The 6,144-nt window shown below is 37.9% G+C and overlaps 1 long non-coding RNA gene across 1 annotated transcript; it reads left to right on the forward strand.

The window, feature by feature from the left end:
* Nucleotides 1–938: 938 nt before the first annotated feature.
* On the forward strand, nucleotides 939–5,587 carry LOC142103597 (uncharacterized). Its single transcript, XR_012679397.1, has 4 exons — nucleotides 939–1,071; nucleotides 1,882–2,065; nucleotides 4,834–5,013; nucleotides 5,531–5,587. It is a non-coding gene; the product is annotated as an uncharacterized LOC142103597 (long non-coding RNA).
* The last annotated feature ends 557 nt before the right edge of the window (nucleotides 5,588–6,144 follow it).

Genomic DNA, 6,144 nt, shown 5'->3' on the forward strand with positions numbered 1-6,144 from the left:
CAGTTATAATTAGTAGAATGTGGCAATATAGTAATAGCAGTGATATACTGAGGGAACTGGTCTGACAGCCAAATATTCTGCTGAGCTGGTGGATTGTTCATGGTCATACGAATACTAAAGAATAGCTGGTAATGACCACAGGGGTCAATGTTAAGCTGCAAAAGTTAGAGGCCGAGTAAGACTCAAGACAGGACCCAGGCGGTGGATGGAAAGAGAAGGTGCTGGTGAGAGAAGTGACAGAAGAGTTGGTCTTGTCTGTTTGGATACTGATCTCACATAAAATGAGACAGGGAGAGAGTAAATGACTAAGACATGCAATCAAAAAACATTGGACGCTGGAGGGAGGAATATGAACGCCAAATGGAAAGAAATTTCAGAAAAGCAAATTGCAAAGACCTCAAATCTAGGAAATAAAAGAGAAGAAACACGGAAAAGAATTTGGAATGAGAAGCTTTGGGATTTAAAGATACAAAGTACTCACCGTCTTTATTCCTTTGGGCTATGGGTGAAGCTGAGCCCACCATAAGACCACAATAAAAGAATACAGGAGGAGGGGCAGTGTCAGAAGAGGTGCGGCAGGTATTGTTACTTAGATAATACACTCTCTGCTTATCCCTGCCGCCCTGTCTAAGTGAGGTCTGGTCCTACCCATTGTGTAAGGGGTTTACGGATGTGCGAGTAATTTCTGGCAGTAATTTATGTGATTCTCTAATTTAGTAATGCTGGCTATATCATAGCCAAAATGGGCCAATTTTCCTGTTACTGGCTGAAAATGACTACAATCGTCAATAATATTCTGATCAAAATCAATTATTGGGTTTGTTATTAAATATAGTCAGAACATGACTGCTGATCACCACTATCTAATTTTGCCTGGGATAATCTTTTGACTCCATTAACAGGCCCCAGTCTTTGTGGTGGTGGCAGGATATCCCAAGTGTGTTGGTGGTTGAATCTTGTCCAGATTGCACACTACAGGATTGGCCAAATTGGACAATAGACTCGTCGCCCATCACACCAAGCATCAGTGTCGTCTGTGGCAGGATTAAGACATGACTGCAAAAGTAGGATGTGAGTGGGTGATTAATGTTATGTTTGGAAAAACAATATATTTTCTTTTCTACAGGGAATTATTCAGTCGTTGCAAATATGAAAATGTTCTGATATTTTCTTTTCAATTTTAAATGTATAAGATTTCCACACCCGCTAAGTTGCTACTACTCTTTTGTGTGACATTTACATTTTTCAGCTCAGTGATGCAGGTAATATTTGTAGTAGACAACACTCTACGTGTTTCTAGTCCACAGCCCTGCTCCATTACACCAGTAATTCAGCAGCTTGCAGAAGAAAATATGTAGCTTAGTTAACAAGCAATCCACGCACAGGAAGTGTCAGGAAATAGAGGCTATCGTATTTATCAGGGTTTGAATCTTTAAATCTCAAGGCTCCAAATATGGGGACCCTGCACATTCCTTCAGTTTTCCATTTCTGCTATTTCTCGACCTACAAAACAGAAACATGAACATAGGAAAAAACATGGTCACATGTTTGTTTTTCTTCTGTTTTTGTTTGCAAATTAAAGTATAAACATAATAATCTATATATTAATAGCATAAGTACTACTTTTGTGACTTATTTCTGTGATGCCGTTGTCTGAATTGGGCACATCATATACCAAATCAAAGGTCTTGGTCTGTAGATTTGCAGAACAAATTTGAAGTTGTAATTGGTGCATCGTTTCGGAGTTATTTTGCAAAAGTCCAACTGCCATTTACAACTATACATTACCATTGTCCTCTGTAAAATGTGTCATTTGGCAATACACCTGTGCACCTACTGATTGCTCTGGAAACTGACTGTTAGTGAACTGTCCCCATGCAGCTGCTGGGTGACCTGGAAACTGTGACAGTTAATGCACTCCCCCTGTGCACTTGCTGGGTGACCTGGAACAGGTAACCTGCTAGGTGGTCTGGAAACTGTGACAGTTAGTGAACTCTCCCTGTGTACCCACTGGATGACCTGGAACATGTGACTTCTTCTCCTGGAGGTGAAGAGTGAAAAGTTGGTAAGTATGGGATAACTACAGGAGAAGGATACAAACAAACTTATGGTTAATAAAACATTGAATACAATACCGCCACTGATAGGGTCTGAAAATAATATAATAGTTTCAGAATTATATTCACCTTAATTGCTTGTTTCTTCCCATTCACAATATTATCAGAGATTTATTAGTATTTAGTTCTGACGTTATTCTGGATATCTGGATATGAGCAGGGGAAGATTTTCTTGATAGAGAGTATAATATGAAGAAGTAACGAGGATTGCAAAGTATTTTTTTTGGGTTGCCATTTGAAAAGAAATGCATTGGTAAGATTTGTTTTGCCTTGCTCAAGGATATGTAGCATTGTAGCCTCTGATTTAGTAAAGTTGATGTAGTAGCCTGAGACTTTACCATATTCATCTATGATTTCATGGTGGTTGTGTTAGGGTTAAGAGAATATCATCGCCATAACAATATTTTATAATTGTAGACCCCAACCTTCACTCCCTGCACACATTTCAAAGATTTGCTCAAGTCCGATAGGGGTTTCTTACTCACTTACTTAGCGGGGTATTCAACTCGTGTCTGCGGAACGTCCACGGAGACCCATCAATTTGATGTTATGGCAGGAATCCCCGCTCATCTTTCCTTGCACTCTATAAATGAGCGGAGATTCCTGCCATAATGGCTGGCAATGTGCGCAGCTGGACATCGCGGTGATGTCTACACAACACATCACCAGCAATTGAATCTCCCACTTAGGGGTAAATGTATCAAGCTGAGAGTTTTCCGGCGGGTTTGAAAAACCAATCAGATTCTAGCTATCATATATTTAGTGCATTCTACTAAATGACAGCTAAATCTGATTGGTTGCTATAGGCAACATCTCCACTTTTCAAACCCGCCGGCAAACTCTCAGCTTGATACATTTACTCCTTAGTGTTTTCCCTTTCATATTTTCAAACAGAACTAAAGATGCAAATTAACCTGTAGTATGAAATGATTGTATCTGCATCTTATGGTGAATACAAAAGCCTATATTAAGCAGTCACATTAATAATAATAATAAACCATACAGAACATTAAGCAATGGATTTGAGGCACACGGGTAAAGTTACTTTCTACTTTTTATCAAGTGTTCCAATAAATGTGGGTGTCTCGTATTTATTAAACAGTAAACCAGGACTCTCTTGTGACCTGCAATATGTACAATTACCCTCTATTCCCTTTCATGTGCCAAACATCGTAAAACTGTTTTAAGAAATTATTACCACTAATCCTGTTAATCCAGGTTTATCAGGATTCTGAAAAATAGAAAAAAAAGTAGTCTGAGCCAAGGACTTTCAGTGGCAGAACCCGGGACTTTCCTGCAATACATGGGATTTAATCTCTACTAGGACTGCATGTAAAACATAAAAAGTCTGTAGAATATTCACCAGTTTATATAGAAAACATGTTTGACTCTACAATAATGGGCAACGTGTAGTGATGAAAATCCTTATTATCTGTGTCTGTTTTCAGTTAGTCATATCCCACTTTGTATTTCAGAAGACTGTGTAAAACTGATATAGAATCCAGGAAAGTGTAAAGAAATAAAAGTTTATAAACACACAAAATGTCAAGTAAATAGGCACAAGGTAATTTGTAATTGTCCACATTGCTTTAGTGTGTTAAAAAAAATTCAGTATGTACAAAGTCTGCCATTGTAGTCACTGCTTAATCTTGTTTTGTTTTAATTTCTTTTTATTTTTTGCTTTTGTTTCTTTTTAATTAGTGGAACTGAAAGGATCAAATCTTTTTGGTTTCACTGCTCATGCCGGCTCACGCACTTATTGGAAGCGACTGGCCAGGCTTAGAGCTAAGTTGACCATTAACGGCGTCAGGCCAGGATTTTCTATGGTAAATTGCGCCAATAAGAGGCTTTTATTGCCACAATAAGCATTGATAAATAAGCATCGTTAACACCACTTTTTCATAAATAAGCCCCTCAGTCATGAAAAATTAGCACACTAAATTCACTGAGCACACATTCTCTACCTTACTCTCTTAAGGGTAGATTTATCAATCCTAAAAGGGAAAGTGGAGGTGTTGCCCATAGCAACCAGTCAGATTCTAGCTATCATTTATCTAGTACATTCTAGAACATGATAGCTAGAGTCTGATTGGTTGCAATGGGCAACATCTCCACTTTTCCTTTTTAGGAGTTTTGATAAATCTACCCCTTAATGCTGGTCAATAAATCTTTACATATAACTGTGTAGCTGCCCAGACCAGCTGATCATATGTCAGATACACTCCTACCCAATGGTTAATGAGACTGGTCACATGTTTCTATTGACCAGTGAGAAATATGAAACATACTTTCCTATAGGCTGCTTTGAGACAAAGTACATTTTGTGTGGTAAATTGCTAAAAAAAAATGCTTCCAAAATTGCAGAAATTGGCCCATGGAAAATCATTAGGGAATCAAGAGACTGTGAAAACAATGTGAAAATTCCATCAAGGAAAAATGAGGGTTGAATGTATTTGAAAATGTGTTCTGAATTCTTCATATATCTGCGTATACGATTGTTGCTTAACACTAAATATTACTAGTATCGTGTAATTTTATTTGTATTTTAACGCAACAGGGGAAAAGCAGGTTTTTCATGAGAGTTTCCACCTTAACAATGTCTCAAGTTAAATCTGCAACAATTTTTTATATCTGCACTCTTAATATTTATCTCACACTACTTTCTGCCATCACTAGTATAGGATCGTGAACAATATTTCTTTGATGTATATTTCAGTATATGAAATCGTGAGGATTGGAATTGATCACAGCATTTTCCTTTTGAAGCCACAATTTGTTGCCTGCCTGTAGCCCTTTTCTTGGCATGCTGGGATAGTCTGTGATCCTGGGAAGACATCCGATCTCTGAAATATAAAAACCCAACTATACAGGATAGGACAGGATACAGACACTACAGGTGACATCACATGCTCCAAATATACACACTCCACCTACCTTTGAAGCAAGTGTAGTAATAAGCTTTTATTGACTTACACACAGTGGGCCTGATTCATCAGCGCAGGTATCTGATAATTTTGAGTGCATTGTATGCAAAATCACTCTGACCATTCCCAGAACCGGACCATACGCCAGTAAACGCAGCCTGTCAATGTACAGTTAGGGTGTGCCAAACTCAAGTGCTTGCAGCCACGTCCCAATCAATCTCTAGTCATTGCAAAGTTACTTATTTTTGTGCCGCATCTCTTGCTCCAGCTACAGGGCTAGTCTAAGTCCTGATCACTAGTGATGACAGTCTTGTATGCATGCTATAACGTGTTTGCAATCAGAAGCAACTGTAAAAGATTATTTTATGTTCAGTTGACATTAAGAACATAAATGTATTTCATGGGAAAAAAGACTAACTGTTTTAGCATTAATGCCTTTATTATTAGCAGGTGACATTAACTGTTTTTTGTTCTGTGTGTTCTTTTTAGAGTTTATAATCCACATAGGTATTGGACGTATCCTGCAGTGTCTGCGTGGAGAAACCCATGAGTAACATTTAAGAATTGCCCTGAATAGTTTAGAATTCATTGCAATCACTGGCAGAATGGTTTAGCCCTTTTAGCTACAAGTCGTACTATAACTGTTATAAACTATTCTTGAAAATAAACAACAGTACAATTGGATCTTGTTATATGATAGACATATGTAATGGTTATCATAATTCATTGTGAAGTTTTGGTTATACTGCACTAATGTCATATAAATAATATTGTTAGAATTGGGTGGTAGTTATGTTAACTCATGTATTAACTTTTGTCTTTAAATAACAACTACAATAAATGAACATTATTCATTATTTCAAAAACTCTTGTGCTCCTAGAACACAGACCTGGGGGTAAATGTATCAAGGTCCGTTTTGCCAGCGCGTTAAAATCGTGGCAAATCACGGGTGATAACCTGCGATTTTAGTCCCAAACTCATCAAATGTATCAAGCTGCGATTTTTACCCTGATTTTCAAAATCGCTGGTCATCTCCGGCGATTTGCTGCGATTTCAAACACTCCCATGTTTGGCAAACACTCCCGTGTTTGGCAAACTCTCC

This window comes from Mixophyes fleayi, chromosome 10, assembly GCF_038048845.1.
Source record: "Mixophyes fleayi isolate aMixFle1 chromosome 10, aMixFle1.hap1, whole genome shotgun sequence".
Lineage (NCBI taxonomy): Eukaryota > Metazoa > Chordata > Amphibia > Anura > Limnodynastidae > Mixophyes > Mixophyes fleayi.